The sequence below is a fragment of the Stegodyphus dumicola genome, chromosome 9 (genome assembly GCF_044657685.1).
Source record: "Stegodyphus dumicola isolate Sdum_Otavi_A_Nest chromosome 9, ASM4465768v1".
Taxonomy (NCBI): Eukaryota; Metazoa; Arthropoda; class Arachnida; order Araneae; family Eresidae; genus Stegodyphus; species Stegodyphus dumicola.
This window is the reverse complement of record NC_140776.1, coordinates 30,494,462-30,507,277: the sequence shown is the minus strand read 5'-3', so window position 1 is coordinate 30,507,277 and position 12,816 is coordinate 30,494,462. Positions and strand designations below refer to the sequence as shown.

Genomic DNA, 12,816 nt, shown 5'->3' with positions numbered 1-12,816 from the left:
TTCTTCATTAAAAGCGGCGCAATTCCCGCTTCCTTATATGTAGAAGTGGCCACGCGAACAGTGGCCTGGTAGAAATCTTTGCCATGTACTTCGTTATCAATTAGCCGGTTCTATTTATAACGGCTCTTGTCTTGCAGCGAATTTGCAATGCCGCTGTGATACTTAACACCGTAATGCAAATGTACAGTTGGCTTCCATTAATCTTCGAACTTTCAAATCGATTAAAGTTTTCGCTGAGCTCGGAAGCTTGATTTCATCACTGCTGGAGACTTTTATAAACTGTAAATGGTAAACGGTTTGACATTTTGGAATCTATCAGATTGGTCCAGAAGTCACTTAAAGAATCTTTTACTTCAGTGTGGAGGAGTCTGTGCGTACCGGCGTCCGTTGCGAGCAATTTATGATGCTAATCTGATGAAGAAGAATATTTTCACGACATTGGAAATGGATAAAAAAGAGAAAGTGGAAGAATTGCAGAAGGATCTTTGAAATGAATTCACCATTGAGGAACTGCAAATCCTTCTTCAGCAAGAACAAAGGAAACTATAAATAAGGTTTTTGTGGGTTGGGGGAAAACATTAAAGACTTAGTACCTACTACAACCATTAAGAATCTTCTGGCGAACTGAGAAGTTTATGCCTACCTTTAGATAGATAGCTTAAGCGATGGCATCCCAATCAGTCTGAGGCGAACGGAATGACAGATCTGTGCAATGATAATGCCTCACAGAATTTCAGGAGCGCCCAGAAATACTCTGTGATGGGAGAAGAATATAACTTTCGTCAACTTCTTGAAACCACAGAGACTGTGCACATACATTTTAATATATGTGAGTAATTTTTATGAATAATGAATTTATATATTCCTTGCATGTCTAACATTGGTGGTGTTTTAAGTAGTCTATGGAATTTTTTAATTTAAGTTTTTTCCCTCCACTTCTGAAACGGTTTCAGAAAGAGTTAAAATTGTTCCCATAGTAACTTACAGAAAATGGCATTCCGATTAACGAACTTTCTCGTTGTTAGGTGGTCGCAGGCCACGAGACATGGGTTCCATGGGCCAAAGCCCTATCCCAGATTTATAAATATAAATAGCCTAACGTATACGCAGCATATCAGTAGGTGTAAATAGTAGTTCAGATAATAAAATAAGTCCAAAGTAGTGAGGAGTAAGGCGAATAATGTCCATGGGTGGAATCGACGAACGAAATACTGTGTAGTAGATTAAGTGAACGAACTTTTCCCTGGAATAAATTGTGTTTGTTATTCAAGACATGACTGTAATGTTTAAACTAATAGGCTTATCTAAATGTTTAACTTAAAACTGCTTCAAGTGTTAAACCGGAATCTGAATACAAAAGATCAGATAATGATTTTTTATTTTTGCAATTTCTAGTACTTTTAAAAGTTTTAATGGTTCTAAACTTTTTGAAATTCTCGATCGTAAACTGTTCTCTGAGGTGTTGGACTAATCTGAATTTTTTCAGACTGGAAATTGTTTTTTTTATTAGTTTATTTATTTGTTATCTTCTGTTCCTAAGTTATTGTAATCAAAATAGCCAGCATACCACTTTCTTCCTCGCTTGCCAATCTATCACCATTCTGTGATGTCACACAAGTGGGCGGAGCATCGGAAAATGAATGAGCAGCAGCAACAAGAATGAGAAAAAGAAACTAGGAAGAGAGTTCACTACTTCCGTTCAGAGCTTCGTTCTCACCAGCAGATGGCGTGGTTTCAGTAGCGGTTCCACGCCGAAAGAGTTGTGCACGTGTCTTAAGAGTGAGAAGCTCGAAATCGCATTCGCTCTGCATGAAATCCGCGGGGAAAATGTTTTCTTGATGAGAAGAAAATGCGTTCTTTGTTCTTTGATGACATCCTTTTAAATGGATGGGGACTCAAGCAAACGTGCGCTTTCTGTCTTACGCCGGGAATCAGTTATATCTCAGTGGCATCACGGTTAGCAAGTTGAAAGCGACATCATCACTCGCCGGTGTTTCTTTGCACTAGTATTTATTTTAGATTGACTGAGGGGAGGGGAACTTGTGTTCCAGATGGGAGATGGCTAAAAACAAATAGCAGTCATTTAGCAATGTTATTTGCGGTTAGCGTTTTTCCTCAGTTACTGTAGGTGTATGGTAAGTATATAACAAGTGCCACCAGATTCTGCGGTCTTGGTGCCAAAAATGCTCTTTGTACCATAAAAAATAAAAAAAAAAAATGTCTAGGATTGAAGTCTGAATAATCGTAACTACTTACACTAGAAAAATGTACTTTTGGAGCATTTTGTTTATCGCAGTTTTGTTTCAAAGCGCTTAGTTTTTAAAAAAAATTCTAGAGATACGTTTTTATATCAGTTAAGATAACATTAGGAAGATTTTATCTTTTATTTTCTGGTCTTTGTTTTCACACTAAAATTATTCAAAGGCAAATTATACAGTGATGTTTATTGTGTTCCCGCTATAAGATGCTTTTGACCAGAAATGAAAGGAGATTTTCATAGCTTTTAACATTGTGAACAGATTGATGGGAGGGATTAACTGAAGATACAGCCTCGTTAACTCTTTTTCTAAGAGCATTCTGCACTAATCGCTTGCGGGTCTCATTTTTTCATCTAAATACGTTATACACATGGTGTTTAAACTTTTCAGCTTTCTGTTATCGAATGCAGGTAGCAGCGTAGTAAAGATCCTTATCTTTTCCTGTTTTCAAGAGAGATAAAAATCTGAAAAGATTCAGATTTTTAACAGTCGTCCAAAAGACTTCGTTAAGTTTTCTTACGCTGTCGCCGAGCTCGCAATCTACCAGTCTGCTGTTGGCCCACCAGCGGCCTAGCGGTAAAGTCGCTGAACACTGGTAGTTTGGTCCGAGGTTCAAACCCCGCTAACGGGCTGGCTGCATGGTCCTTTTCGGGGTTTTCCCCATGTGTAACGTGTATACGAGCTAGTTTCCCTTAGAACGTCATCAACAACGGCATCCCTTCCCTTAGGCAGAGAGTCCTCGAGGCTTTGCCATAATCACACACACAACACAAATTTTAGTAGCAGCATATGTTTAGAATTGGCAATGCAATGTCAAGTGTTGGCATACATTTTTCTGTCCCCCCTCCCAATCTTTTCTCAGTTCATCATATCAATATTCAGTTTCCTTAGTAAAATAGCTTACAAACTTTTGTTTCCCTTAGAAAGTCCTCTACGAAGGCATCCCTCCTCTTAGGTAGATAGACCTCGCGTGTTTTGCCATAATCAAATAAAGCAAACCAGTCTGCTATTGCACTCACTCTGGCTAACCGCCCCTCTTTGATTTGGTCTTTTTAACTTTATGATTAAGCATCGTTTTCTTCGCTCTTACGCCATATACAATTCAACAGAAAATCATAATAAAAATTTAAAAAGCAGCATATGCTTAGAGTTCGCGTTGCGGTGTTAAGTGTTGACATACATTTTTCTATTGTTTTTCAGTCTTATTCTCAGTTCATCAAATCAATGTTCAGTTTCCTTAGTAAGATGGCTTACAAACTTTTCTTCTGTCTTTTTGTTGTTAACGCTTTGTGCATTAATTTTATTTATTAAATATCACATTCTTCGCACTTACGAAAAATACAGTTCAACAGCAAAATGGCAAAATACACTCATGTCCATAAATTAAGGATAATGCAAAATCAGGCAAAGGAAGAGTTAGAAGCAAAACAAATTTGACTTATTTGTAAAGTTTATTTAGTAAACAAAAGGTAAAGAGCAAAAAAAGATGCTATATGTTTGATATTATTAAAAAAATTAGCGATTCTTTTCTCCCTAGAACAAACAACAACAACAACAACAAAAAAAAAAAAAAAAAAAAAAAAAAAAAAAAACCTATTTACAAAAAAACCAATATTACATAGTTAGCGTGATTGTTAATACATTGTATGTCTCTCAGACGATGCAATACAGTCCGTACAACCCCTAGGCATGCTGAGTATCAAATTATCGATCTGATCTTGGGGGATATTACACCACTCAAAAAGCAATGCTCTCCGAATTTCCGATAGACATGCAGGAGGAGCTTGACGGGCTGCAACTCGTCGGCCAAGCATGTCTCACACATGCTCTACTGGATTCAAGTCCGGTGAGAATGCTGGCCAGTCCATACGGGTGATATCCTCCGATTGAAGGCATTCGCTTACGATGTTTGAACGGTGAGGACGGGCGTTGTCATCATAAATACAAATTGTGCGCTCATGGCGCCCCGAAACAAACGTACATGTTGTTCCAGAATGACGTCCCGATAGATTTGGCTTGTCATGGTTCAAATTTGAGCATGCAGGTCAGTTCCGGAACCCAGAATAATTCCACCCCAAACGAGCACTCCTGCACCACCGTAACGGTGTCGTTCAATGATGTTTTCATGGTGATAACGGGTAACTGGGGCTCTCCATATGAAAGTCCGGCGAGAATCAGACTGCAAGCTAAACCTGGACTCGTCGGAAAACATCACACAAGCCCACTGTTGCGATGTCCACTATGCATGCTCTCTACTCCAGGCTAACCGCAGGCGACAGCGAGTTGCAGTAAGTGGAACGCATCTGACAGGTCTACGAGCATATAGACCAATCTGCCCTAAGCATATGTACACGGTCTGCCTTGAAATTGTCGTACCAGTGGCTGAAGAGAGCTGACGAGACAGGTCTGAGGCTGTGCTCCGCCTGTTCCTTTTGGCAGTAACTGCCAAATACCGGTCCTCATTCGGCGTTGTAACTCTGGGGCGACCTGTGCTGTAACGTCTACTCACATTACCATCATCTTGGAATCGTTGCCAAAGCCTGGAGATGACACTCTGGGCAATTCCATGTTCGTCTGATACTTCCAATTGGGTACGCCCACATTCCAGACGGCCGATAATTCTACCACGTAAAAAATCATCCAAATGCGTTTTTTGTGTCATAATTATTCGGTTATTGCACTGAAATGCTTATAAAGCGCCTGCGAGCAATTTTACTTCTTTGCCTGTATTCCTTATATATCACTCTCTTACACTCTCGTCATTGTGACGCACCATAGGTGTCATCTGGTTACTTCCTGAAATTTGCATATGATTCTTGAAGATGTGTGTAGTGATTTTGCAGGTGATATATTTATTTTAGAGTTCGATTTCCCCGTGACTCCAAATTATCCTTAATTTATGGACATGAGTGTACTTAAAAACAGCATATTTTTAGAATTTCTGATAGACAGTCTAGCCTGCTGGAGATAAGGAGCTTTTATTCTGTACAGCGTTGTCACTGCTCGCTTTCAAAACTGTTTTGAAGTGAGTTTGTTACAAAAAATTTACTTAAGTTTTACTAAACATGATATAAGTCATAAAAATATATAACGTCATTTCATGAAAATATTGAATATTTTTAATTAGATAAATCATGAATTAAATGCATTTTTATAATTTAAATCATTCCAACTCAAAAGTAAGAAAGGAATATTTTTAAGAACTGCATCCATTGCTTTCAAATTTGGTTAATCCACAACAGGCAGATTCAGTATGGAAAACAAATATCTTACATTCTGCCAAATGGCAACAGACTCGACTGAAAAGTAAAACTATGAATATCAAAATGAAACGATGCTGATTCGACGCTAAATCCTATTTCGAGACTTTTGAACTAAAAAAAGACGTTTATTATGTTATTTCAAGCATTAAAATTTCTTTTATATTTCGGATGACATCAGGTGAACATTTCCTGGACAATTTGCAGATTCTGCCCTGTTTGGATATTGAGGGATGACCATTGCGAGTACTTGCTACAGGTCTCGTAGTGAGTGAGGGGTTTGGACGTCAATTCCTAATGGTCATGACATCAACTAAGGCTCGAAACTGACGAACAAATGCGCCAACATCTTTGTACTTATCTAACAGGGACAGATAAACTCTAGGTTTCGCAATGGGATGCGATCTGGCACAATGGCACAGTGTCAAGAGCTGGGCCATTCTAAGAGGTGTGGAGTGTTTGATTATGATAAAGCTCTCAAGGGCTATCTGCCTAAAGTCTTAATCACAATATGTTTCGGCTACGCGGGACTTGACATCGAAAGGGACAATTCTCAGAACCCGCACAATTCCAGGAAACACACGTAGCTAGGTTACCATTCTCACTTACTACAAAGACCTGAACGCCAAACAGTAATCGATTATCGCTCAAATCGGGATCACGTGATCATTCAGAAGCAGAACTTTCGTCTGATTGGTTGTCTCTACCCGGGACTCGAGACATTTTCGGTGAGGTTTGAAAAAATCCCGCGTAGCCGCAGCATTGCTTCTGTAGCTAGGCGGGACTTTGCTTCAGGCGGGGCTCTTTTTTCTAGGAATCCTCCCGTTTAAAACCAGTACTACCAGAATCTCGTTTCTCAGAAAAGTCCCGTCTAGCAGGGACTGTAGCCATGTGTGATAACCTCTTTAGGGAACAGATGCCTTCGTAGAGGACTTTTTAAGGGCAACTGGTTCATATACACGTTACACATGGGGAAAACCACGAAAACGCCTATGCAGTCCGCCCGTCTACGGGATTCAAACATCGGACCGAACTACCAGTGTTCAGCTAGTTTAGCCGCTGGTGGGCGCCCTTCTAAGAGCCCAATACTATGTAATGAGAGTAAAGTAATAAGAACATATTCTGTTTGAAATTAAATAAAAACAGACACTAAAAGTACAATAAATTTGTTTGTGGTATAACAATATTCTTTATTCCATGCGAACAGCAGGATTTTTAAAAAGATTTTTAATAGTTTTTTAAGCGGAGTTATCCCCACCCAGTTTGAAGTGTAACTATAGATTGTACTCTGTGATACTGTGGAGGCCTGTACGAGTATTTATGTGGAAAATTGCAGAACTTTGAAGAGTTCGTTTTTTTATAAAATAAGGTTTATTAACCTATCATCGGACCTGTGTGCATTCAATCTATTACGAACCCATAAGCATGCAATATTAGGATATCTAAAAATTATTTTTTACGTTTTAGCTCATTAAGCAATAAATATGTAATTTAAATTTTCTTTTAGCTAAAGGGTCGTGTAATAATTTATTAGACTTTAATACTTTTAAATCTATTCAACATGGAAAAAAAGAAAAATCAAGGTCACCGCCTTTGAAATCGAGAATTAGAATAGCAATGCAGGACCTATGACAATATCTTTTCATCCATCTGGGGACATAAATTGGCATTTAATTCCTTCCAGTATATTTGAGCTGGAAATCCCTCATCACTGCTAGAAATGAGCCTTTATCAATAAAAGATTAAAATTTAATTTATAAATCCATCATTACTAGCACCTTTTAGAATAGCTGAAACCATCGAACGAATTTTGAAAAGTTGCCAGAATCTGGTGAATTCTTCTAGAAGTTTCGGGGAACTTTAATTAAAAAAATATTTTTTGATCTATCCGAAGATGTAAAGATGAAAGTTTCGCGATGACTAGTTTAACCATTAAATAAAGATATGTAAGAAATGTTCAACAGTAACTAAAAGAAAATTTAAATCAAACCTTCAAAATATTCTTGTGGTATTTTTCATCGCCTTTGCAAATATGTATATCTGAAAAATTTCAAGAAAATTAGGTAAGTAACAAATTAATGTCAGTAGAAAGTCAGAAATTAATATAAAAGTTTACCCGAAATTAAGAAAGAGAGAAACCAATTAATAAAACCATGTAAAAAATAACATAATCTTCTGACAATTATTAATTGAAAACTCGAAAAACATCTGATTATTGCAATTATTAATTATTAATTGAGAAATTCTTCAGTTATAAAAGTATGTATTATATTTACGAAGAAATTCATCTATTAGTATGGGTATTGTTGATAAACTTTCATTTTAGAGAAGTTTCAATGTAGCAGCATTTAATAATTTAATTTAAAATGTCCGTGTCTTTTCCCTCTGAAATTAATGAATATTAGTTGTTGAACAATATTTACAGTATTCAACAAACAATTTTTGCAACATTGTTTCGAAAAACACTTTTGCGATTCCCTTTTCAGTAGCTGATATTCATGAAAAAGGTGATTATGACGAATGAAAAATATAATTATATTTTTAAGCCTATCTAATCAACTGTAATTCTTTAGGTTTGTTTTAAAAATCATTTGAGAAATTGCTTTCCTGCTTTTAAAACTGATCTTTGCTTGCTTATTGGTGACAAAACTTAAATTACTTGCTATAAAAATTATTTTTAATTAATACACCTTTTCTTTCCTTTTTTAATAGGAGCTGAAACTGATTCCCCTTACATGAAATTCCTGGACCTGTATCTATTAGCATAGGTAAACAAATTTTAATTTTGATAATGTAAGGTGTATTTTGTATGGATATTTACTCTGGGCTTGATTGAGTAATGTTAATAAGGAGAAAATTCATCTGAATAATCTGTTTTCATCAGCAATTTCCCGGAATTCATTCGATTTTTATTTATTAATTGTGTAATTATAAACAACTGTTTTTTCTAGAAATATATCAATAAGAAGTATAATTTAAGGTCGCAGTCTGTCGCTTTTTCAGCAATTTTGAAATTACTAAATTTTTAACTGGACATGGTAATATCCATTCATATCTGAAGAGATTTAGATTATCTAGTACATACTTGTGTTCATGCAGTTTCGGGCGAGTGCAAAATGTGGAACATTTGTTATTCTATTATTCAAAGCTCACGGAAGGACGCAAAGAACTCATTTCTAGGTTAAAAACTCTGTGAATATTACATTTCATCCCCCTCTTTACGTATTTGTCCAAGATAAAATAGCTCTCTCTTTCTTCTGTAAATTTGTCTGTCATCTGTGAATTTATAAGTTTATTTTATTTTTTTTTGTTGTATTGCTGTATTTTTTTTTTTACTTACATCTGTAAGCCTTGCACAAGGAATTTAAAATTTTCAATTAAAAAAAAAGTTTACGTTATGTTTCGTCTTCAGAAAATATCATACTGTGGAATTAAAGAGAAAACATAAACCTCGAATTGTACTAATTTATTTATTAACCGACGTTTCAAGACAATTGAGAAATGGGGTCAGATTTCGAAAACTTTTAAATTAAATATCTCGATCAACATTTGTTGTACGGAATCTGTTCCATCTTTCTCTTTTTATAATGAATATGAAATTTTCCCAAAATATAAGTATAGTGACCAAGGGAACGTATAAAACGCTAGATTCCATAATTCTCACAAAACTGATTGCTTTAAACATAAAATGCCAAAAATGAATATATTCGTAGCTTAAAACATTTTTGTAATTGGAATGCTATATCTCGGTCCAATGGTTTGAGAAAATAAAAGCCGGGTAATGCATTTATGATGATGGGGTATATGAAATAAAAACTTTGGGTAAATTTCATTCTCAAATTCCATAGTTATTTTTAGTCTAAATTTTTATTTAAAAATTATTCTTGTAAATTATTTTAGTACCAATAGAAAAGAATCACTTTTTGTATTAATGTTGTATAACTATAGATAACAGTAACTTGCTCCATTTTTTTGTTCAACAGGAATGATTAAAGTTGCTTCAACTAGAAGTTAACCAGTTTAACGTCTTCATAATTCAAGAAAAAACTGTGATGTGTACACAACATAACTTCCTTGTACGTAATACTTACTAAATTATGCGCATTTTCTCCTGCAATTCATTTAAACTTATTTCCTCGAATTTCATTAGAGATACATGTCTCATTCAATTAATTCAGGTCTCAATTCGCAACGAGGCAAAAATACTTTAAAAAACTAAGAAATATTTTTATTAAAAATTGAAAAAAATATAAAACATAAGTACAGTTAAAACAATTTATATTTTTTTAAAATTTAAATTAGAGTTTCTACGCAAAAACGAGCAATTCGGCCAGAGCGCAAGAAGGCAAATTTTTCTGTGCACAAAACTGAAAGTTTACTATTGGTTTCACTCGGCAAAAAGACACTGAAAGTTTAGAAACTCACTTAATTTGTTGTGGACGCTATGCTGAGTATATATATGGTATAATTTAATAACGTAAATGTTAATTCCAGAATGGATTAAGCATGATTTAATTCGCCCTAACAAAAGAAGAAGTATTTCCTGTATAAGGGCTTTGTTTGTATTAGTTTTTCTAGATTGGCAACAAATCCATTGTTCTGCTAAGTTTCATATGTAAACAAATATGGCTGCTATAGTAAAAAAAAATAAGGCTTAGCCCCATTTAAACAACTTCTAAATTGTTGATAATTCTGCAATTATTGCATTAACTACGGGCATGAAAATCTTAACCGGAAGTAAAAACAACATAATTCAATCATTTTTAACGCAAAAAAATGCGCAATTTACCAACATATAAGAATAAAAAAAACTGAGCTCACCGAGCGAGTAACAGAGTGAGTCCACGTAGGTCTTTTATCGTTTGTTCTCTTTTCTTAATTATATATAAAGATATTTATATACATTTTGTGCGACCAATTGCAACCAAAATGGGAGGTGCACAACTACATATTATAGCAGTCCTATATACAAAATTTAAACGTTTTGGGACTACTTGTTTTTTAGTTATGCGAGATAAATACATACATGTACAGAAGCCATGGAAAAATCTCTTTTGAATCCATTTTAAAACAATTTCATAATTGGTTTTGGGAAAAAAGAGTTCTTTATTCTGTACAGTTGTCACGCAAAAACACCGTTAGATTGCATTCGATAGCGGTCAAAATGGATATTTTCTTTGAAATATGGTACCCAAAATTTTCGTGATTACAATACTTCCTTTACTTCGTACAAGGAAATAAAAATTTTAAAAAAAGGAAATACTGAGACGCACATTCCTGGAAAAGAAATTCTACATCCAGTGCAAAGTTTTGTTGCCATTAGATCATGGATTTGACTTCAGTAACATTGACCCTGAATCCAAATTTCAGTCAGATGCATTTATGTTGATATAAATTTAAATCTTTCCCTAAGGGCTTTGTTTTTTGGAAATGGTTATTTTTCTTTCTTTTAATTAATTACATAAAGTTTATTCTAAGACATTCAAAAGTTACTACATAATCTCTGTAGCTGCTGAAAGAGGAGAGAATGGTTGAAATGTTTAGTCAGGTTCGTCACTGGTGATACTAGTTTATAAGGCGCGGTTTTTTACCTATGACAAAGCCGAAAATTTATGAATTATTAATCATTTCGCGTTACTTATTTAAATATTGAAATATTAATATTCTGTCCTTCGAAATTATGCTTTAAATAAGTTCGTTTCCTGTCCTGCATTTCAAAAAAAGGTTTTTATGGTTGATGGATTTTGAGATGAATAAAGAACAAAAATAAGTAAATAAATAAATAAAACAAAATCTGAAAGCTTTCAGATTTTATATTACGCCCAAAAGGCGTTTTTTAAATGTTTTCTGTGTTACCTTTATTTATTAAATATTATGTTTTTCGCACTTAAACCGTAAAATTCAATTCAACAGCAATATCACAAAATGTTTAAAAACAGCCCATGTGTTTAGAATTTCCTATACACAGTCTCGTTCGCTGGAGATGAATTTTTTCCCCGTACAATGTTACCATTGTTCCCTCTGAAATCGTTGAGTTTGTTAATCAAAAATTCGTTAAAGTTATAGAAAATATGAAATAGATAATAAAACTTATTCCAAATTTGGGCTTTCAGATGCCCATATTTGAGGACTGCGCTATTCAAAATTTATGTCCCTAGGTACCGTTGGTTTTTCACAGTGCGAGAAACATACATACATTCATGCAAATTCTTCATTATTTAATTTCTTTAAATATAATGCAGGACTCTAACATTTGGTGGCAACAGTTTGAAAAATGAAATGCCGTTTTATAGTGGACTGCGCAAAATACTAAAGCGAAATAAATAGCCCTTCTGGGCAAATTGCTAAAACTTCATTGGCCTCTAAAATATATATGAAAGACAAGATGAAACTTCCTCCTTTAATATCTCGAAGACTTTACAACAAAAGTTCCAAAAAAATTTTTACAAATATAAAAATCATAACATTAATCACAAACTGCCATCTGCTATTAATGCCCAGATTTGAACTGAAAACCGAAATACTTTTATCTAAAATTGTTTTAGGTTGTTAAATGGCAAAAACAAAATGGTAGTGGTGGTGGTGGTGGGAATTGCTACAATATTTATTCCAATTTAAATTAATGTAGAGATTTGTGCACTTAGGCTTAATTATTCAAAATGTTGCTATGCATTTATTTCACGGAATCGCTTACATTACATTTTTATTAAATATCGAGGCTCTCCCCAAAAATTTCTCTTTAATGGCAACACTTTTTTAGGGAAGACACGAAATCCGCGAACTAAAGATATTTAACTACTAATGTATAACTAATAAAACCGAAAATAAACACTTTTAAGAGGTTTCAACTTTATATAAAATGCTGTACTTAAGACTGCCGAAAATACTATACTTAAATAAATATAAAAAGGAAATGCTGTACATAAGACCCCAGAGTTTTCTCTGTTACAATTAAAAGTCAGAGAAAAATTTTAAAAGACTGAAAGATTTAAGATTTTATATTTCGCTTAAGGAGGTGATTTTTTCATTGACAACACATACAGGTTTCGAGAGCATATGGGCTAATGTTCCTTTGGGCTAAAAATATTTAAAAACAGCCTATCTTTAGAATTTCCGATTGACAGCCTAACGCACTGGAGACATATTTTTTTTTACTACAGTATTGGCATGCTCGCTTTGAAATTCTTGAGTTTGTTAATAAAAAATTCATTAAAGTTTTACAAAATATGGAATACACACAAAAAAATTCAGAATTCTAAATTCAGGATTCCAGGTGTCCATATTTGGATGGAGGACTA

General features: G+C 34.5%; 1 protein-coding gene across 2 annotated transcripts in view; it reads left to right on the top strand.

The window, feature by feature from the left end:
* The window catches only part of LOC118183158 (solute carrier organic anion transporter family member 74D-like), a 501,251-nt gene that overhangs the window by 191,167 nt on the left and 297,268 nt on the right, over nucleotides 1-12,816 (top strand). For both annotated transcript variants that reach the window (XM_085823324.1, XM_085823325.1), the window contains exon 3: nucleotides 8,231-8,286. The gene's annotated coding sequence lies outside the window, so the exon portion shown is untranslated. The remainder of the gene's footprint in view (nucleotides 1-8,230; nucleotides 8,287-12,816) is intronic.